At 37.3% G+C, this 23,209-nt stretch overlaps 1 protein-coding gene across 2 annotated transcripts in view; it reads left to right on the plus strand.

Moving 5' to 3' along the window:
- THSD7B (thrombospondin type 1 domain containing 7B) overlaps positions 1-23,209 on the plus strand; it is a 780,632-nt gene that overhangs the window by 670,483 nt on the left and 86,940 nt on the right. The window lies entirely within an intron of this gene.

The raw sequence follows: 23,209 nt of genomic DNA on the forward strand, positions 1-23,209 counted from the left end.
ACTCAATCAGTTCTCTTTTCAAATTGAACTTTTCTGAGTCTCCATTTCATAATCTGGTCAATGGGTATAACTGTGACAACTATCTCCTAAGCTTATTATGATTATTAAATAAGCTAAAATGAATATAAACTTCATATCTCATTGCTTGATACACAGTAAGTACTTGATACATATTAAGTATGAAAACTTTTTCTTGGTCTCTAACATATAATATCTATTTCCACATCAGTTTACTTTTATTTATATTATATTGCCTTTTAGAAATAAGTTATGCAGATTGCTCCTCTTTTTTCAATTATCTCCTGGAGCATTTAGACTCAAATGTTTTCATTGTAATGATTCAGCTTAGATGCATAGGAAAAGCTGTTGTCACTGCATCCTGTATGGAAGCAGTCTGTTTTATTTTATTCCTAAACACCTTATTTGGCATAGCATTTTTTCCCTAATGACAAAAAGTAATATAACTTTTAAATAACTTCCCATGAATGTGTAATTCTTTAGCCCTTTTTGTATATTTATAAGAAGGAGTGCATACAGAAAGGCACACAAATCATTAGGTACACAACTCCATGCATTTTCACAAAGTAAACATTCTCACTCACTTACTACCCAGATCAAGAAATAACGTATCATCAATATATCAGATGACCCCTCTGTTTCCTAAATCCTTCGCTGCCACCTTCCTCTCACTAAATATAACTACTATGCAGATTTTAAACATAATAGATTAGTTTTATCACTGAGGAAAACAACTTTACGTAAGTGGAATTTTGCATTATGTACTCTTTCGTGTCTACCTTTTTCTACTTAATATTATTATTCATGTTGTTACATGTAGCAATATTTTGTTGATTTTTAGTGCCTTATTTCATTGTATATACTTCATTATTTTATTGTATATACCACATTTTGTCATTTTACTGTTGATGGGCATTTGGATTATTTCCAGTCTGGGGCTATTACAAATAACACTCTGACCATTCTTGTATAAGTCTTTTAATAGTAGACACATGTGTATGCATTTCTGTTCAGTACATGCCTAAGAGTAGAATTGCTAGATCATAGGATATGTGTATATTCCATTTCAGTAAGCAATTGGCATTTCATCTTAACTGGTAAACTATCACAGGTCTTCCTAAATACAGATAGTAGATAATTTTAGGTAATGACTTAACGTATGACCTGAAACCATGAAAAGAGGTGTAAAAGCCATATGGTACAATAAATGTTTATTTCAACACTTCTCATCACAGCATATCAGTAACTGCTGCCTACTCCTGAGTCATATATATTGCCCCAAATGGCAAAAGTACATGAGCACTACCTTCCCTCTGGACTCTGCTCACTGCACTCCAAAATAACCATCATAACCATTATGTTTCCTCTGTCTCTCATCTCCTTCCCTCCTCTTCAATCTATTCTTCATACAGAAACCTTAATGAATTTTCTATATCATTAGTCTAATATGCCTTAAAAATTTTCAAAACTTCTTGTTGCCTTTGAGATAACATACAAACGACATGGTATAGTTTTAAAAATGTTTTATGACCCTCCCCAATAACACTTTTCTGAGCCAGAGACATGCTTAAATAACCATGCTCAGGTAAACTGCTGAGGATTCAGACGGAAGGGGCCACTTTTGTCTTTCTATCTCCTCATCAGTCCTCATCCAGGCTGTCTCATAAAGAGTGTGAAAGTTTCATGTCCTCAGGTTGATCATCTAAATCAGCTGATTGATATCAAATATGGTGTCTCTTAATAAAACTTGTCTTTCAACTTACTTTGCAAGTCACCAGAGATTCTTTAATGAAATTGTATATAGTAATCTGCCTTTGTCTGCAGTTTTGCTTTCCATGGATTCAGTTACCTGCCGTCAATATTAAAATAAAAATTCCAGACATAAACAATCCATAAGTTTTAAATTGTGCTGCATCCTGAATAGAGTGATGAAATTTCATGCCACATATCTGTATCCTGCTTGGGACATGAAACATCCCTTTGTCCAGTGTCTCCACGCTGTATACTCTATTTACCAGTTAGTCACTTAGTAGCCCTCTTGGTTAGCAGATTGAGAAAGAAAAATGAACAACTCTATATCTGAGAAATGTGACCTTCTTTAAGTTATAAAAGCTCACAGGGGCATTTAAAATGTAACAGCATTCGCTCACTCCCTCTTGAGCTAAGTAATTATCTTTTGAAGCCACTTGCTATGTGGCCTCTAGACTAACTGAGGCCAAGTAGCCATGAAATGCTGTGCATGCTGTAGCTCACCAACGCATAGCCAATCACTAACCAATGCTATTTCTATAAGCCAATACGAATGCCTGACAACCAACTTTTGTAATTGCTCCCTCTCCTGATTCGTCCTTTTAAAACAAAACAAAACAAACAAACAAACAAAACTTGAGGCTCTCCTTTGTTCTCCAAAGCACTCTGCAAGGTAACCTGGAAGTGTGTTCCAGGCTGCGACCCTCAACATTGGCCCAAATAAACTCTCAATATTAATTTAGCCTCAGCTTCTTCCTTTTAGGTTGACAAGATTGGCTGTTGTGGTATTGCAGTGCCTGTGTTCAAGTAACCATTATTTTCCTTAAAAATGGCTCAAAAGCACAAGGGTAGTGTAACTCAAAATTCACATATGCCAAAGAGAAGCCATGAAGTGCTTCCTTTCAGTGAATAGGTACAAATTCTCAACTTAATAAGGAAAGAAAAAAAATTGTATGCTGAAGTTGCTGAGATCTATGGTAAGAGTACATTTTCTATCTGTGAAATTGTGAAGAAGGAAAACAAGTCCATACATAGTAATACAGGGTTTGGCATTATCTGCAGTTTCAGGCATCCACTGGGAGAGTCTTGGAATGTATCCCCCATGGGGAAGGGGGCACAGTACAGTATTTGAGCTTGCTCTATTGCCCTTTTCTGGGAACTACTCATCAGATTCCTTCTACATTGGATTTAAAATCATGTTCAATTGTCATGTAAATAAAGACAGTTCGCAAATCTAGAGACAGCAAGGATCATGTAGCGTAAGACAGGGGGCAACTACAACACCAAGACAGAAGTTGTGGTTGCTTTTCTCTGTATTCAGAGCAAGGAGACACAACTGCATTAAACTTATAATTGGTCCGAAATTTTATATTTTGCTCATTTAAAGGGACATTTCACACTTCCATGCATGTATTTTTATACCATATTTTAAAATCTTGTTCAAACTCAACTGCTTTTTTTTTTCTTCTCTTTTTCTGGGAGTCTGAAACAAACTCAACTTTTTACTCTTTCCTACCTGACAACCTATTTAATATAACATGCTGCCCCTACCCCCCATCACTCCCCCATTTACCCTTCTGTGGTTTTTCTTCTTCTACTGTCATCCCAAAGGCCAACAGGATGGCTAAATAATAGCTACAAGAGCTTTGTTGGCAATATTGGTTATCAGGCTTGGAAGGAAAAGTCTCCAGTGTGTACAAAAGATGTTCACTCTTTGAAGAGGAGAAGGATGTATTGGGTTTTTTGCCTCACAGAGTCAGTATCATCCATATTTGGCAGGTTTGGGGGAAAAGCTATACATATTTATGAGGCAAGGTGAGTGCATGAACAATGAATAGACATATATGTAATGAATATCTCATCTTCACTTTGGGAGGGCTTTAGCATTACAATGAGGTGGAATTTTGCACTTTATGTAAAAAAGTGATCTGTGAGACACAAAGACAGCTTGTGTACAACCTCTATAAGCTGATTAAAACTGGCTTAAAGTCTGCAATAGCTTATCAGAAAAGGATGTTTGTAAGGCTGGTCCCATGTCTACTCAGAGTTGTAGGTCTGGGTTGTAAATCAGAGCTGATGGCTCCTATGGTTAGGAGGTTTAGCCCATAGGCGTATAGATATTTGTCATGCTAGCCAGACCCTGAATCCCTAACTTGTAGATAACTGTTTTTTAACATTTGGGTCCATCATAATTGATAGAGGGGCATCTGTTTGGGTCTCTCATATTACACTACAATATGATTTCCTCATTTACTTTTTGGTTTTAATGTTTGTCTCTCCCCAACACTCCCAAAACATATACTACTTAGTTCCCACGAATGCCTTAAAAACTGCTAACAGTGTTATCTTAGGTTGGGTTCTCCCAGAAACAGTGTAGGATTTAAGAGCAAGAATTTTATTTTTAAGTGCAGACAACGCCATTAGGAAAGTGAGTAAGAAGTGTTACAAAAAAAAGAAGAAGTCAAGAGAGATACATTGTTAAGCCAGGTACCATAGTGGCCACTGAAGTTTAAGCTTGTGGGTAACTGGGGGAGGCTGTGCAGCACACATGCCTCAGATTTATCTCACCTGAAGGGCCAGGGAGCTGGGATATTCATAAGGAAATTTCTGAGAGTCCCTAATGGAGGGAATGTTAAGTCTTTGCACCTTGTACTAAGCATAAGCCGTCTTCTGTTCTGGAAGAAACCCTTAGGCATAGAAATACAGATGCCAGCAGTTGGAATTTGGCCAGAGCACAGTGAAAAGTTGCTACTATTATTATCTCCATATTGAAAAGCTGCTCAATTGGCTTAATTGGCTTTTTAAAAAATTATTTTATTTATTTATTTATTTACTTTTACTGAGGATAGTGTGTGGTATGTGCTATCCATGTCGAAACCAGAAGTACATTTTATTTCCAATAAAAATATATTTTATGATAGCCCAGTGGTCGATTAGATGTGTATCTTTAGTCGCTTGTGTTTGGAGTAAAATAAGTGTATAATCATCTCGCTCTGCAATCTTATGTGGTCTCTCCTGAGACTGATTCCTTATTCTTTGTGGATGTTGAATCAAGGTTATTGTAAAGAGCAAATCTGGGTGTAGAGCCCAAAGCATGTCCCAATTTAGGAGAGAGAAATAAGGACATGCAAAGGCTTCAGAACAACCCTACAAGGATCCTTTTTTTCTTCTTTATGTGCTCTGCTGTACATTAATCCTCCTTTCTACCACTGCTAGCAAGTATGGTTTTGTTTGTCTGAAATTTGTCTGAAACTAGGAGTAAGCAGGAGGCAGAGTAGGGTGGGACTGGGATGTGAGCCCCTTCGATGGCATTCCCCATGCATAAAAAACAACAACAACAACAACAAAGAGAACCTGGCTGAACATAACTAAGACATTCCAGGACAATTGGATACTAGAGTAATAGATAGTTCAAGTTGGGTAGAAACCTAAAAATATCTAATCTACTAGTTGCCAAACATGACTGCACGTTAGATTTACATGAGAAGATTTATGACCCCTACTCCTCTTCCTAGACCAATTAAATCAGAATCTCTAGTGATGTGATCCAACTGTCCATATGTTTATAAATCTCCAGGTGATTGTAATGGGCAGATAGGACTGAGAATTGCTGTCTGAGGCAACCCCTTCCTTCTGCAAATGAGGTAACTGGGGCTCAGAGAGGTGATGTGACACCTAATTACTGACTAGAACAGGGGTCCGGACACTTGGTCCATTGTTGTTCTTTCCTACTTTGAATACATCTTCCACCCAAAGGAATGCAAGTGCAATAAGACACATCAGTAACCTGGGTGTGCACTACATGTTCATTGTTCTTAGACACAAACAAGCCAGTGGCACTCCGACTTCATCCTCTAATATTCCCTTCTGACAATGACTCTCCAAACCACTAATGTCAAGTGGCCTTTACCATGAGCAAGTAATCTCTTTTGGAAGATGGTTTAACTGAACCTGTAACTTCCAACAACTTTCTGTTCCTTAGGCGGGGAAAGACCTTACCTGATGGCTGTGTGTATTCCTCTATGTGGAAAAATAAAACATAAGGTATTTCATGGCCCCATGGTTTGGAGTGGCACGATATGGTGGTAAATGTATTTTCCTTTGCATTATTTGTTAAATATTACATGTGTATCCTCGAGCTATATAATTAAAAACATTTCAAGTGTTATGCAGGTGGATAAAATGATATGAGTTTATTATATGGATGAGAATTTTGTAGCCAACAGTATTTTGTTAATAAGCCCCAGTAGCTTTCAAAAAGATAAGTGGTAACAATAAAATGGAATTCAAGGTAATTGTAAATATTTTGGAAGGCTTTAACTTAGTGTAGTTGTGCTATTATTCATTCATTCTTTCATTTATTCATCACACATTTATTTTACTCTACTGCTCAGTGAGTTTCCATTGAGAACTGGCATTCCAGGAGTTTTGAATGGGAGGTCGTAAAGTGTGAAGTATCAATAATAATGCTCTGGATAAAGCTTGTCCAACCTGTGTCCTGCATGTGGCCCAGGACGGCTTTGAATGTGGCCCAACACAAATTTGTAAACTTTCTTAAAACATTATGAGATGTTTTTTTGTGTGTGATTTTTTTTTTCTTAGCTCATCAGCTATCATTAGTGTTACTGTGTGTTATGTATAGCCCAAGACAATTCTTCTTCCAATGTGGTTCAGGGAAGCCAAAAGATTGGACACGGCTACTCTAGATGCTTATGGCATCCGAGCTGCTATATCTTTTTCAAATATACATGAAACCAGTTTGCACTCAGTCAGTAAAATTGCCCCTTCTCCTGTTTATTAGGATGATTTGCAACTAAAAGAAACCTTAAGCCAAATGAGCTTGAAGAGTAAGGAAATGCATTACCTCATATAGCAAGAAGTCCAGAGGTTATGGAGGCTCCAGGGCAGGTTGGCTCTGTGGCTCAGCAATGTCATAAAGACAGAGCTTCTTTTCGTTTCTCTCTGCTTTGTCATCTTCAGTGTTGGCTTCATTCTCTGGTTGTTAGCAAGACGGCCCAGCAGTTTGCAGAGTAGCCTCCTGAAGCAGCAGTGACCAAAGAATAAGAGGGTGTTGCTGTTCTGGGAATCTTAGGTACAACAAGATTCTCCCAGTGTCTCCCCAGCTCCCACAGAAGCCTTTCCCTCATGCCGCACTGACTGAAGCTGCATTCGTGAACTACTCATTGGAAGAAGTCCTGGGAAGAGCTTGATTTGCTCAGACAAGTGGTTTCCAACCTTTTATTTCTTAAACTTCTTGGCACATATAGAAATCTGTAATATTTGACGAACTGGGATACATGTTCAGAACTGCTGAAGGCAACAGTGAACGATCTGAGACCCTGGGCTCTGCGGGGTGGTGACAGCAATGTCTCAGTCACACCTGGAATGCATTTGTTATATGGTGTGGGAGGCCAGGACTTCTCAGACTTTAATATGTACATGAATCATCTGACAGATGTTGCTTCCGTGCACACTGTGATTGAGTAGGTCTGGGGAAAAGGAGATAGCCTGCACTTCGAACAGCTGCCAGATGAGGGCAGAGCTGCTGGTCTGCAGATTACACTTTGAGATGCTACTGTATCTTAACTAGTTGGGAGGTTTTTTCTGTAGGCAGATCACCTAGGGTGGAATGCTTGTTGAGGAGTAAATAAGAATGTCCACTATATACACTTAATGTTACTCTCTTTTTGATACCTAATTTGATAAGCATATAGTTTTAAATAAAATATTGAGATGGGAAAATTAAGTAATATTTTATGTCACATATCAGAAAGTCTCATTTGTGTTGGGAAAAATGGCCGAATACTTTCTCTGGGAGTATATGAGTTGCATTGACCTGGGCTCTTCCTTGACGCTTATGTTTTTGGCAAAGGGATGATTCTATCTTGCAAGCTATTTTCTGTAAACAACTTTCCAGTGCTTCACTCAAATGATAAATAAGCAAACCCCAAATCAGATAAGCAATACATGCATACAACACATGTTTCTCCTTCTGTTTTCTCTGACCTCTGTAACCATGTAAGCCTTTTTGGGTTATTTATGAATGATTTAAAGGCATAGTAAAATTATGCACATATCAATGAGGGCTCATAAGAATACTAATGAAGAAAACTAAGCCTAATATTTTCTATAGATTTCTCAAGAATGTTTTGATCCAAGTTAAACCTTCTGTAAACTATTCAAAGTTGCAACACCATTTGGTAATGCATGTAACAATAGCAGCTGGCAGGGAGAAGTAGAGCTGCGTATTATTCTGCATGAAAGTGAAATAAGAGCCTGTATTTATGAAAAGAAATCCCAGTGAAAACTATCATTTAAGGAGATTTATATATTTAGATTTAGATATACAGTTGCTATAAAAAGTTTAAAAAGTCCCAGAGGGATGACACATTCAGTATAGGTGTGGGTAGAATCTTAGAAAGTGCAAGGCAATGAGACATCAAACACTTAAAGCTTGGTTTAATATTTACATACCCATCTAGTTATTTTCTAATGTTCTACCATTTTGCATGTGCCTCTCCTGGTTTGTCCTCTAAACTTGAAGATGCTAGAAGGCATGTGTCTTATCTTCCATTGTCATCATGAGTCTCCAAGGGCTGAGCACTTGGAACCATGTGAGTGAAAGTCTGTGTGCCTCCAAACAAAAAAGAAAAGAAAAAATAAAAGCTTTAGAGGCAAACAGATTTGTGTGTGTAAGGGAGCTGGGGAGTGGGGAGGTGGGTAGAACTTTTGACATAGTGAAAGTATTACATTATTTTCTGTGAGTAAATTGAGTCACTGGAGAATAGTTAGCATGTATATTTAGATACTTTACTTTCGGATTCCATTTTTGGCCTTCTATGAACTTCCCTGTGGATTATTTATGGTGTTTACCTTCTACATCAGTCAGAACTAGAAACCAGACAGGTAGCATAAAGCCCTGTGAAAGAGAGTAAAAGGGAAATAGTTTGATTCAGTCCTTTTAATGTGTTGGTGTAGTCAAAAGAGATTGGGGCTTTTTGTTGACTACTGAATTGCTAATTCTGTGCATTTGTCCACTTTTTAAAAATGTTGGTTTTTATGTAATTGAGTAGGCCATGTCTATATGAAACTGAAACAAATGCAAGTTCAATAAAGTCCAGGGAAAAGAATTTATGAAAATGGAACATGTAGTGGTTTGAATGTAGACCTATCTGGATCTGTCTAGATTCTGGCTCCCCACCCTTGGGATTACAGGGACTAACATTTAAGTCTCCCACGTCTGAGAGACCAAACCAGAAAGATAACTGAGTAGAATACTGAATAATTCTGGGGAGAAAAATTAATCAAGTTAGCTGCATAATGCTAAATAGAGATAGAGAAGTACTAAGAGAAAGAAAACTGAATAGAAATAGCTTTGTAATGTAAAACTGAAATGTGAACATTCTGAATTCAATATGTGATCCTCTTTGCATGAATTATTATCAGTCATTTGTAATGCATGTTATTCAGAACATTGGAAAAATCTTTCCTGACTTATTTCTTAATTAAAAGTAATGAGCATTTTTAGTTTTTATATAATTTATATCATTTACATGTCACAAAATTCCCATAATTCTGTTGGCCTTAATCATCAAATAAGTTTTGCTGTGCTTAAATACAATCACTTTGCATCCCTTCTTTCCAGCAGATGTTATAAAAGAAACTATCACAGCTGGGGGAAATTGATATGCAAAAATATAAAACTTGGCAGCGAAAAGATTAATTTTCTGTACTTAATGCCCTTGATTCTTGAAAACTTTAAACTTTTTTCACAATAAGGACAGTGGTTTCATTGTCTGGTGGGCAGTGGACAGATGATAACGTTCTGCTCTATTTTACTTTATGATGAACCAAAGAGGACTGGTTGTTTCTCTAATGAGTTTGTAAGAGATGCTTCGATGCTGAAACATTAGCTGCATCCTTTGGACTACTGTGATGGGGAAGTGAGAAGTAGTTTTAACAACTTGCTAAAATTATCACCATTAGAGTGAATGAAGCACTAAAATATCCATACCAGATGTTTCAAATGGTTAGATTTGGGGGAAAACACACAATTAATTTACATTTTAGTACTAAGTAAAAATTTTAATTTACTCTGATTAACTACTTTATAGCCCATCTAGAAGACCATTTGAAGGAGTTATGGAAAAGCTATGAAATAAGTTGTAATCAAGAGATGACACTTTATTGGCACAGGAGCAGAAGAGTTTTATACCCAATGCCCATATTGCTCAGGAGGTTCAAGTTTCACTTGCCCAGAACCTATTATTGAATTACAGACTTAGAATCAATATGGGAAGCAGATTAACTAAATTACAACAATTGGCACCAAGGCTTAATCTCTTCACAGACCAGGTAAATCTTCTCATCCATGACCATATATTTTATTCTTACGTATTTGCTGAGCAAAAGGATAAACAGATTGCTTGTTACAAATTATTATAAAAGAGACTGGACAAGTGAAAAGGGATGATTGAGCTCCTAAGCTTTCCCGTGGATGAAAACAAACAAACAAAAAACATTGGGAAGTATGAATGCTGTCGAAATAGCATGTTCAAAAATCTTAATGTAACACCTGGCATGTAATGATAGGTAGCCATTATCATTAATCACGATGCTGGTAAGGGTGCTGAAAGAAGAGCATTGGAAACTCCATAATGTTATAAATTTTCTTCAAGCCCAAACCATTATAAGCTAGTGGGGCTCTGGCCAGGTCTCAGTTACAGAATACATTATTTGAACTAGTCAGTGTTTGCTAATAGCTGTTAATTTTAAAAATTAGTTGTGGAGATTTTGAAATTAGAATTTTCTGCATTGAAATTTGGATTCCTAATATTCCTTTAAAAATCAGAATGTCTGCCACACTTCAGCTGAATCTGAGAATGTCTATGGTCTTTAGACAGAATATACCAATATAATGGCCATCTTCCCTCCGTCTTCCCCCAGTCCTTCTCCTTCCTTCCCTCTTTCCTTCCTTCCTTTCCTTCCTTTCCTTCCCTCCTTCCCTTCCTTCCCTTCCTTCCCTTCCTCTTCCTTCCTTCCTTCCTTCCTTCCTTCCTTCTTTTGACAGAGTCTCACTTCATCACTGAGGCTGGAATGCAATGGCACAATCTCAACTCACTGCAAACTCCACCTCCCAGGTTCAAGTGATTCTCCTGTCTCAGCCTCCCAAGTAGCTGGGATTACAGGTGCCTACCACCATGCCTGGCTAATATTTTATATTTTTAATAGAGATGGGGTTTGCTGTGTTGTCCAGGCTGGCCTTGAACTCCCGACCTCAGGTGACCCACCAGCCTTGGCCCCCCCAAAGTGCTGCAATTATAAGTGTAAGCCACTGCACCTGGTCAGCTGTTCCTATTTCTAAGCCAAACATCAAAAGCCAGGCTCATCCCTTAATATTTGTGATTTGGAGAGGGAATTCAAATACACATCCACATTTCATATGTTTAAATAATTAAGTTATAAACCAAGCCAACAAACTGTTATGTAAAATATATTTTATCCTTCTACCTGGACAAATATATGTTCATAACTACTCAGAAGCCTAAGTTCAAATTTATGATTCTCAAAGTTCTGGGGTGGCACGTGGTGCCATAGGAAGAGCCCGTCTTCACACTGTGTTTTGCATTCCTGCTTGTTCATCCCTAATCTGTCCCAGAAACCCCAGTCTACTTGGATAAGTTCTGTCCACTGCCATCTCCTCAGGTCTAGGGGTCATCACATGGGAAGAGGGTGCAGTCCTCAGCCTCAGGAGGATAAATCTAGAAAAGAGGCTCATGCAAGTCCTCGAAGCAATTCAAACCCATTTTGGGGAGAACTTTGGGGTCCAGAGCTTGTGACACAGGATTTAGGTGCAGGCTCCCAATGGCATGTCCCCTAGACTCTGCAGCTTCTTCACTGTGGGGAGAGACGTGGCTGGACAAGGGCCAGAAAATGTTCTGTGCTGAGGGCAAAAATCAAAAGGCAGTACTGCGGGTGACCATTTATAATGAAACTTGTTCTATTGTTTTTTTATGGTTGCTTCAAGAAACTTTTCTTAATTTCTTTTCTATTTAAATTGAAATAATTTAATGAACTTTCCACAAATCTCATATTCTGGCATGAAGACAAACAGTTAATATTCATGAGCAGCTACCATGTAACAAATGCAGCACTGCAATATGAACAAGAGGAAGATGACTAACCAAAGGTCTTAAACTCCAACACCTGCAGATCGTAGGCATGTGACATAAATGAGTGAAATAATTTCCATCTGTGATCTAAGCCCTTTCCACTTTCTTAAAACCCACCACATTATTTTTCATGGTATCATTTTTGATAGAGACTTGAATTCCAAGGATAATATTTTCATTCTACCGAAGTGTATGTTCAATGTATTTGTACATATGTTTACCATACCATTCATAATTCCTCTATATAAACACAGCTTTCAAATTGCTCCTCAATTTTCTAATGTTTGGTTACTATAGTTTTTCCAGAAATTTACTTTGTGTGCCATTAATCAGCCATTTCCCTGGATTCTTTTCTGCTTATTCCTATTCCCATTTAAGTCATTAGACCTGGAGGAAACAGATTGAATGGTTTCAGCTTTTACTGGTCAAAGTCCACTCCCTTTGGTTTCCCTTTTCTCTAGTTTTTTTCTAGCTTTACCAGTGGCACTTTCTATCCCCAGTCTCCCAATATAGAGACCACATAGTCAACTGAACTTGACTGAGAAGTATGGGAATGCTAGATGTCTCACAAGAAGTATTTCTTTATTTTCTTGTTAGCTCTCTTTTAGTTTAAACATCTGAATCATAACACAGACACATCAGGTGGCAGTCAAGATTTTAAAAGAGCAAATTATGCTTTCTTGGTCTATATTTTTATTTGCCCCAGTCAGTGAGTTTCTCAATTATGGTGTTAGAGCACAGTTACAAGGGCCTAGGCATGGAATCCTAGGACTTGGTAAAACCCCGTCTCTACTAAAAATACAAAAATTAGTCAGGCGTGCTGGCACTCACCTGTAATTCCAGCTACTCAGGAGGCTGAGGCAGGAGAATCCCTTGAACCCAGGAGGTGGAGGTTGCAGAGAGCTGAGATGTATTTATAGACAACTGATTTTCAATTAAAACATCAATAACATACATTGGGGAAAGGACACCGTTTTCATTAAATATCACTGGGAAAACTGGATATTCATATGCAGAAAAAATTAATCCAGACCCCTATCTCTCACGATATATGAAAATCAATCAGAGATGGATTAAAGACTTAAACAGAAAACCAAAAACTGAAACCACTATGAGAAAGCATAGGGAAAACACTTCAGGACATTGGTCTAGGCAAAGATTTTATGAGTAACACCTCAAAAGCACAGGCAAAAAGAAAAAAAAAATAACTCTATTTTTATACTAAAAAGTTTCTGCACAGATAACAATCAGCAGAGTGAAGAGACAACCTGCAGAATGGAGAAAAAAATTGCAAACTATTTATTCAACAGGATGCTATAATGATATCCAGTATATACAAGGAACTCAAACAGCTGAACAGGATAAAAACAAAAACAAAAACAACTAGTCACATTAAAAAGCATGCAAGAAACAGGAGTAAACATGTATTAAAAGAAGTCGTATAAATGACTTACCAACTATATGAAAAAATACTCAACATTAATAATCATTGAGAAAATGCAAAAGTACAGTATCATCCTCCTCTAATTAGAATGGATATTATTAAAAAGAGAAAAAACAATAGATGCTTGTAAAAACACAAAGAAAAGGGATCTCTTCTAGACTGTTGGTGGAAATGTAATTTAGTAAAGCAACTATGGAAAATGATATGGAGATTTCTAAAAAAACTAAAAATATAAACACAATATAACCCAGCACTCTCACTACTGGGTATTTATCCAAAGGAAAGAAATCAGTATATAAAAATGATCTCAGCACCCCCATGTTTATTGCAGCACATTCACAATAGCAAAGATATGGAATCGACCTAGATGTTTATTAACAGATGATCAATAAAGAAAATGTAGTATATACACACAATACATATATGTTATTCAGCCATAAAAAATAATAACATCATGTCATTTGAAGCACTATCTATGTCACTGGAGGTCCTTATGTGAAGTGAAATAAGCTAAGCACAAAAACACAAATACTGCATGTTCTTACTCATATGTGGGATCTAAAATAGCGTATCTCATGGAAGTAGAGTTGACTGGTCATCACCAGAGGCTGAGAAGGGTCTGGGGATGTGGAGGATAAAGACAGGTTGGTTAGTGGATACAAAAAGCAGTTTAAGAGAATAAATAAGTTCTAATGTTTAATAAGAGAGTAGAATGACTATAGTTAACATTGTATTGTATAGTTCAAAAAAAGCTAGAAGAGAGAATTTGAAAGTTTCCAAACACATAGAAATGTGTTTGGAAATGGATACCCTAAATACCCTGACTTGATTATTATACATTCTATGCATGTAACAAAATGTGTTATATGTATCCCATAAATAAATACAAACATTATGTATCAATTTTCAAAGGGCCTTAAGAAGTACCTTAAAAGTGAAAAGTCAGAAGACTCCCCAAATTGAATGTATATCTAAGTACATATGAACAAAGACTCCAATATGACTGTTAGCAATATACATGGAAAGTGAGTTACATCAGTCAAGCACATTGAGGTCACTGGCGTGTCTGAAAAGAGTTTCTTTCTTTCTGAAGTTTAAGTAGAAGAATACCCAGTTCTAGAGAAACTTACACTTGGACAGATTTACAAAGAGCTAAGAGAAGAAGTGAATAGAAATGGGATATAAATCCATTTAAATGATTTATTAACATTGCAATAATGGCTATCATTGATCAAGGATTAGTATATGCCATAGATTGTGGTATGTAGCTTTTGCGTATTATTTTCTCATATAAGATAGAAACTATTTTCATAATTTGTGATAAGGATGTTGGGATTCTGAGAGTTTAATCTTGCTGAGGATTCAAACAAATAAATGACTAAGAATTTTAAGGCTGGCATGCAATGGCACAATCTCAGCTCACTGCAACCTCTACCTCCTGGGGTCAAGGGATTCTCCTGCCTCAGCCTCCCAAGTAGCTGGGATTACAGGCGAATGCCACCACAACGAGCTAATTTTTGTATTTTTAGTAGAGACGGGGTTTTACCATGTTGACCAGGCTGGTTTTGAACTGCTGACCTCAGGTGATCCACCCATCTCGACCTCCCAAAGTGCTGGGATTACAGGCATGAGCCACCGTGCCCAGCCATGATTATTACTTTTATTCCACTATGGTATGGGAAGATACTGGATATGATCTTGATTTGTTGATATTTGTTTAGTGTTCTAACATATGGTCTATCCTGGAGAACATTCCATGTGGTGATGAGAAGAATGTGTATTCTATAGGTGTTGGATGAAATGTTCTGTAGGTCTATTTGTTTCTAAAGTCCAGTTTATATGCAATGTTTGTTTGTTTGTTTTCTGTCTAGATGATCTCTCTAATACTGAGAGTGGGTGTTGACATATCCAGCTATTATTGTATTGCAGTCTGTCTCTGCCTGTAGATCTAATGTTTACTTTATAAATCTTCGTCCTCTGGTGTTGAGTGTATACATGCTTACAATTATTGTATCTTCTTGCTGAATTTATCCTTTACCATTGTATATGACTGTTTTTCTTTCTTCTTACTGTTTTTAATTTAAAATCTGTGTTATCTTATGTAAAGATAGCTACTCATTTTTGGCTTCTGTTTGCATATAATATCTTTTTCCATTCCTTTACTTTAAGTGTATATTTATCTTTACAGGTAACATGAATTTCTTGTCAGCAGCATATAATTGAGTCATATCCTTTTTATCCATTCAGCCAGCTTATGTCTTTTAAGTGTAAATTTTAATTTATTTACACTCAAGATTATTATTTTTATTGATTATTATTTATATTATTTATATATTTATTCTTTTCATTTTATTAACTGATTTCTGGTAGTTTTGTTTAGTCTTTGTTTCTTTCTCTCTTACTGTTTATCATTGCAGTTTGGTGGGTTTTTATAGGGATAACATTTGAGTTCTTTATCTTTCTCATTTGTGTATTTGCTTTACCAGTGGATTTAGTACTTTTGTGTGTCTGCATGATGGTAGATACCATTTTTTCACTTCTAGGTGTAGGACTCTCTTAAGCATTTCTGGTATGGCTGATCTAATAGCAATGAATTTCCTCAGTTTGGCTTGTCTAGGAAAGACTTATTTTTAATCCTTCATTTATGAAAGTTAACTTTGCTGGGTATAGAATTCTTGACTAATAGTTTTTTTTTTCTTTCAGCATTTTGAATATCGTCCTATTCTTTCTTGCCCAGTAAGGTTTCTATTGAGGAATATGCTGTCAGTCTAATGGAGATTCCCTTATAAGTAGCTATATGCTGTTCTCTTGCTTTTTGTAGAATTCTCTTTTTTTTCTTTGACATTTGAGACTGTGCCTATAATGAGCCATGGTGAAGATCTTTTTAAATTGTATCTATTTGGGCATCTCTAAGCTTCCTCTATCTGGATATCTAAATCTCTTCTTAGACTCGGGAAGTTTTCATCTATTATTTTGTTACATAGGTTTTCTATCCCTTTTGTTTACTTTTCATTTGCTAAAACAGCAAAAATTCAATCTGTGGTGTCCCGTATATCATGTAGACTTTATTCATTCTTCTTTATTTTCATCTGTTATTTCGAAAGACCTATCTTAACATTCTGAAATTCTTTTGTCTGATTGAGTTTGTTGTTGAAGATTTCAGATGTATTTTGCATTTCATTGACTGAATTCTTCAGTTCAAAAATTTCTTTTTGTTTGCTTTTTCTTGTTATCCACCTCTGGTAAATTTCTCGTTGAATTGTTTTTTTTTTTGGTTTTCTTGTATTGTTTATCTTGGTTGTCTTATAGCTCACTGAGTTTCTTTAATGTGATTATTTTGGATTCTTTTTCAAAAATTTCATAATTTTTTTTTCATTGGAATCTCTTGCAGAAGAATTATTGCATTTTTTGAGGTGTCATGTTCTCTTACTTTTTCATGTTTCTTGTTTCCTTACATTGATATCTGTGCCTGTGGTGTAAGAGTCACTTCTTCTAATTTTTTGAATTCTCTTTGATAGGGTAGGACATTTTCCTGAAGTTGTATCTATGGTGTCAATTGTGTTGGGCACTTTGGCTTTGATCCTGTGTGCACAGTATAGTTTTCATATGATTTATTTCACTGTAAACAGTGTCAGTAGTGTCTGTGATTTGCTCAGTGGCTTATGTTGGTTGTTAGTGGAGTCTGTGGTGAAAATTTGCTGGTGACAGGGATGTCAGGTAGGCCAACCCTTGGACCCTAATGGTGGCAATGGTGCCTGTCCTTTGCCCCAGGGAAGCATATACATATGCTGGCACTGATGTTGGAAAGTCCAGACAGGCTTATCTTTGGGCCTCCAGGCAACTCGCTCAAATGCTAGGAATGGCAGCAGTGGGCCTGGGTAGGTGGACAGGTTTTTGGGCTCCTGGGACGTGGGCATGGCACAGACAATGGCAGTGCAGTGGCAGGACAACACTATCTCCCAAGTGGTCTACACCAGTGTTAGTGGGGGCTACAATGGGCTAGGAAGGCCAGTCTGCAGGCCCACACATGGTGTGCACAGGTAGGTGCCTGCTCCGGTGGTAGTGGAATGTGAGATAGGCCTGCTGTTAAGCCACCAGGAGGAGTGCTCAGGTGTCAGTCGTGGTGGGTTGTGCCAGGTAATTCCCAGGCTCCCAGATAGTATGCTTGGGTCCTGTGGAGCTGGGCTTGGTGGGCCTGTCCTCTGGCTTCCCAGTGATGCATGCAGGTACTGGCTGTGATAGACAGGGGTGGAGTAATCTTCAGGTCCCTGTCAGAATGCTCAAGTTGGAGCAGCAGCAGTTGCTGGAGAAAGTGGGGTTCCTTTCTCTGGGAGCAGTTTTAGGCAGAGAGCTGGGGACCACATGCTTTGGCCCCAGTTGGTCGCTGCAAGCAGGTGGCCTTTCCTCAGTACGCTTGTAAAAAGCACAGAAGCTCAGCTTCTCGGGATAGTGGGGATTGCTGCCAATGGTTCACGTTTTTGCCCTGGCAGCAGCATCTAGAAATGGTGCCTGGCTATAGGCAGGGGATATCAGTAGGACTTCAGAGATATAAAGTTGCAGGGGCTGTTGAGATGCTGGCAGTATGTAGTAGTATGATGAAGGTTAAGGCTTCAAACTGGTGCTGTGCTGTAGCTGCTTAGGACTCAGAGTTTTGTGGGACTCAGCATGAGCTCTCTCTGTAACAATGCTGGTGCACAATCTCCAGGCAGATATTTATATTAGTCTCAGGGTCCATGAAGGTCAGGGGGTCTCCCACGGCTAGGACTGCAGGAGTTCACAGTGGGAATGTGGACTGCTTGGGTCTTTCATTTACCCTTTTCCTGCAATGGGAAGCTCTCCAGGCACTCAACAAACTCTGGTTGAGCAGGCTGCCTCACTTCTCTCTCATTCCTTGCCTTAGGTGTTTTCTGTCACTTCTCTCTTGAATCCCTGTCTTCTCTCCTAGGCAATCTATTCAAAGTGTGATTATCTACTCACTGTTTTGACTCTTCTTTGTAGAGAGGTGAATACTAGATGCCTCTAGGCAGCCGTCTTGAAGCCCCGCTTATAGAAAATCTCCTTTATCATTTGGGATAAGAACATGGTATTAGACTACCATTAAAGATTATAGAAATAATATATTCAATATTTTGAAATAATATATTTCAATATTTACAAAACATTTGTGGTCAAGTTATCTTATAAAGTTTTGAAAAACTCATTTCGATTTATAGTACATTATGATAATTTGAAATGCCAACATAAGACATCTATCAAAGTACCCATATAGGCCTCACCAAATTATATAATTTAATAAAAAACTAGCTATAAGTATTAGATTGTTTTATTAAATTTGCATGTAGAATGTTCCATATTTTTTGCAATTACATTGAATTTCCATCTTTATTGAGAAAAGATGAGATTTTTCACTTTTGATTAAACTAAATTGCATGTTTCAAGAACCATCCAATTAATTATAACTCAAATAGAGATTTTTTCATTAGTGTTTGGAAGAGGCTAAATTTAAGTGCATTAATAAATTAACAGGATTAAAATTTTACCCATCTGATGGGCTACTGGAATTCTCTAGACTTTTTAAAAAAGACAACCTTGTAAATCTTTGAAATCAAATCAGAATTTTAAAATAATTTCTCCCAGAAGCACGATGTACTATGTACTTCTGCCATGTTTGTGTCTCCTCCAAATTTCTTGTTGAAACCTAATCCTCAATGCAACAATATTAAGAGACAAGGCCTCTTACAAGGTCATTAAGTCTTTATAAAAGGTGATGGGGTGGGAGTGAGTTCACCCTTTTGTCTTTTCTGCCATGTGAGGATACAACATTTGTCCCTCTGGAGAAAATAACTTCTAAGCTGCCATTTTGGAAGCAGAGAACAACCTTTATCAGACACCAGACCTACCAGTACCATGATCTTGGACTTCCCTGCCTCCAGAAAAGTGAGAAATAAATTTCTATTTTTTAAATTGCCCAGTCTCAGGTATTTTGTTATAATAGTACAAACATACTAAGACTTATGCATACAACTCTTAGTTAAGACATATGCATGCAAATCTTAGTTACATGTCAAAACACTGAAACTTTCTTTATACCATGACTTTTGCAGCTCATACAGAAATATCGGGTTTTGATGTTTTAGTTTTATATCTATGACAGTTGTAAAATTCTGTCTGGGCATTAGATAAGGTTATTAGCTAGACACTTTCCAGGTTGAATTATTATGGATAACATCTTCTCTAAGATTACTTTTAGAAAGTTGTCATCTGATGTTAAATAAAAAGTAACCCTGGAAATCAGGGTGAGCAAAGTACCAAAGTACCAAGTACTGCTTCTACAAAGTACCAAATAGAAAATATTTTAGGCTTTGCAGGCCCCATGATCTTTGTAATGATTACTTAGCTCTGTTGTGGTATTGCAAAAGCAGCCATGAACAATAAAGAAATGAATAAACATGGCTGTGTTCTAATAAAATGTTATTTATAAAAACAGACATTAGGCTGGATTTTACCTTTGGGATATAGTTTGCCAACCCACATCCCATTCCCCAGTAAGATATTAAAGATTGGAGAATACATAAATATAATAGCAGACCCTACTAGCATTTTCATATATCCAAGGAGTCTCAGGAATGATGCTTATAATATTAAATGGTGTTCTCTCTTTGGGCTATTGGAAATAACATTCTATAAGAGTTTAGCCCACTGGCCGTGGTGGCTCATGCCTGTAATCCCAGTACTTTAGGAGGCTGAGGCGGGTGGATCATGAGGTCAGGAGATCGAGACCATCCTGGCTAACACGGTGAAACCCCGTCTCTACTAAAAATACAAAAAAATTAGCCAGGCGTGGTGGCGGGCGCCTATGGTCCCAGCTACTCAGGAGGCTGAGGCAGGAGAATGGCATGAACCTGGGAGGTAGAGATTACAGTGAGCCTAGAGAGCAGCACTGCACTCCAGCCTCGGTGACAGAGCGAGACTCTTGTCTCAAAAAAAAGAGTTTAGCTATAGGTTAATTTCAAGTGCATAAAAACTGTTGACTACTCTAATTATTAGTAGAGGCCAACTTTTCAACTGTATTTTGCATGTTCACCAAGAAACTAATTTGCATTCTAAGAATAAATGTAATTGCGTAAATTCTCATGTTCAAATAATTTCTAGAAACATAGGATTAAACAAAATTAAATTTGTTTTTTTACTGTAGAACTTTATAAAACTTCTAATATACTTATGTGCCCTGTGGGTCTCCAATGGGTGGTGCAGGGTGAATATGGTAGAGCATATTTTGTTTCCTAAACTTATTTAATCATAAAACCCCTACTGAGTAATCACAGAAAGTATAGTATGTGAAACATAGTTTGAAAAATGCTTGCATAGTTATTCCTGGGCTTGGGTATGTCTGACAGTATTCTTAAATATGACTGGCCATCTGGCAGTAGCTTTCCCAGCTTGAAAGGCTCAGTAGTCACCTAAAGAAAACTGTTTTTTTGTTTGTTTGTTTTTCTTTTCTTTTCTTTTTCTTTGAGCTACCATTTAGGATTTATAATAATAAATCCTAAATGGTATATATTATTATAAATCCTAAATGGTAAAAAAGGAAAAAGTATTGCTTTTCCTTTTTTAGTATGTACTCATCAGAACCATCGTTTCTGCACTGATTGTGTTCCGACTTCTCACCTTGTTCCAGAGCAAAGAAAAGGACAGACAAGGGTGAGAGGAAAGGCAGGAAGTGGGTGGGAGATCCAGATGCCCAATACAGCACAGGACCTCTGAAATGCAGATGAATTGCTCTTCAACCCCTGGGACATAAAAACATTGCAAGGTGCTCTGACTTTTAGGAAAAAACTTAATAAGAGGGAAAGAGTGAGACATCACTAAGTGATAGAAGTCATGATCAAAAGTCATGAGGGTATGTTCTGTCTCACTTGGGACTGAGATGTGTTCTCAATAGGATGCCTTGGGACCTACAGCTCGTCATTCCTTGGTTCTCTGCTTCCTTTAACTGCCATTTATTCCGGTGTTTTGGTGGCTCTCCCACTCGAGGGAATTATAGTATTAAGAGTTCGAACTAATGAGCAGAATGTTCTACCTGCGTTATCTGTTTTAATTCTTGTTTACCCTATGAGGACCGTACTACTATCATGCCTTTTTTATAAATGAAGAAGGTAATTTCTCAGGGAGATTTAAGTAATTACTGAAAGTTACATAACTAATAAGTCATGCATCTAGGACTAAAACCCACGGGAGCTTGTCTTCAGAGTCTTAGGTAAAACCTCTTCATAACCATCCAGTGCATGAAGGAGCATAAGCTACTAATTCCACATGGAATGTTTATTAATTGAAGATGCTGGGCCCTGTGCCAGGAGCAATGGTTTCAGAAGTTAAAATGGCCTAACTCTTACTCTAAAGGCACTTCCATACCACCTACTTCATTGAACTCTATTATTGCCTATTTATTTTATTTTATTTTATTTTATTTCTTTGTAGATGGATTTTAGAAGCACTGAGGTGGGGACAATTAATTTTAGTCAATGAAGCTAGGGAAGGTTTTATAAAAGTAACAGTGGAGCTGAGCCTGTAGGATGATTCTAACAAGTAGAAAATGGGAGAGAGGCTTTCTGGGCAGGAGAAAGCACAAAGACCCAGAAGCCCCTGCTGGTGGCAGGAAGCAGTGTGTTGTCAGGTACGACTGGTTATAACCTTAGGAATCATTTTGGAGACAGAATTTACAGGCTGTGTTCATGGATAGAAACTTGAAGCAGCGAGAGCTAAAGAAGAATCATTTTTCAAGCTTGGATGGCTGGTAGGATGCTAACACCATTAGTGGACAGAGAACACCTTGAGGGCTGGACATGATGCGATTAGTTCCAGACGTGCTTGGTTTGAGGTTTCTTAAGGTGTTTAGCTGCAGATTTCCAATCAATACTTGGATATTTAAATTTGAAACCTAGTAAAATGCTCAATACCAGCCAGACTGCATTGGAACTAAAAAGGTGAACTATTTCAACTGATATTAGCTTTTATAATATGTGAGAAGTAACTTATTTCTAATACTTAAAGTATACTGTAAAATAAATATTATTTAATTAACTACTAAGGTATTCATATGTATATGCACACATGTATACCAATATATACATTACATTTATACACCTATATATTTAAAACCAATGTATACATGATATATGTAATATATATTACATGTATTGTATTTTGAAGAATATATGTGTCTTTTATGAAAAAAGGCACTTTGAGTTTCAACTCATTGATATGGAAGCAGGTTTTCTTAATCTTTAAGATTGGTCCTACCTATAATTTTATCAACTGCTTACAATAAAAAACAGAATTATCAATGACTTATGATGAAATTAGAAGTAGAGGTTCTAGTGACCCAAAAGATGGTGTTTTCACAATTTTCTTCCCTCACTGTCTTTCTCTCCCTTCCACATGTGTGTATGCATACAGCACAGTGTACTCAAAATCACCTATCTTCTAAGATGAAGAAGCTAAGGCATCCTCTATCAATTTTTGGGGAATGAAACATTCACTTGTATCTTGCCTGAAAGAAGAATTACAAGTCAGTCTAAGATTGAATCTGAAATTACCAAATGTTAGAGGAGAAAGAACTGTGTTCATTGGGTAGTCCTGCCTATCCTGTAGGATGAGCCACGGAAAGAGTATATGACTTTCCCAGTTTGATGGGGGGCAAAGCTATAACTAGCATGAAGTCTCCAGGATCCCTATTGCTGTATGCATTCTGGCCACCTCAGTTCTCAGATTTTAGGGATAAAGTTGAAATTTCATCCATGCCAACATAATTTTCCACCCTTGTTAA

Source organism: Papio anubis, chromosome 10 (assembly GCF_008728515.1).
Source record: "Papio anubis isolate 15944 chromosome 10, Panubis1.0, whole genome shotgun sequence".
In the NCBI taxonomy this organism is placed as follows: Eukaryota; Metazoa; Chordata; class Mammalia; order Primates; family Cercopithecidae; genus Papio; species Papio anubis.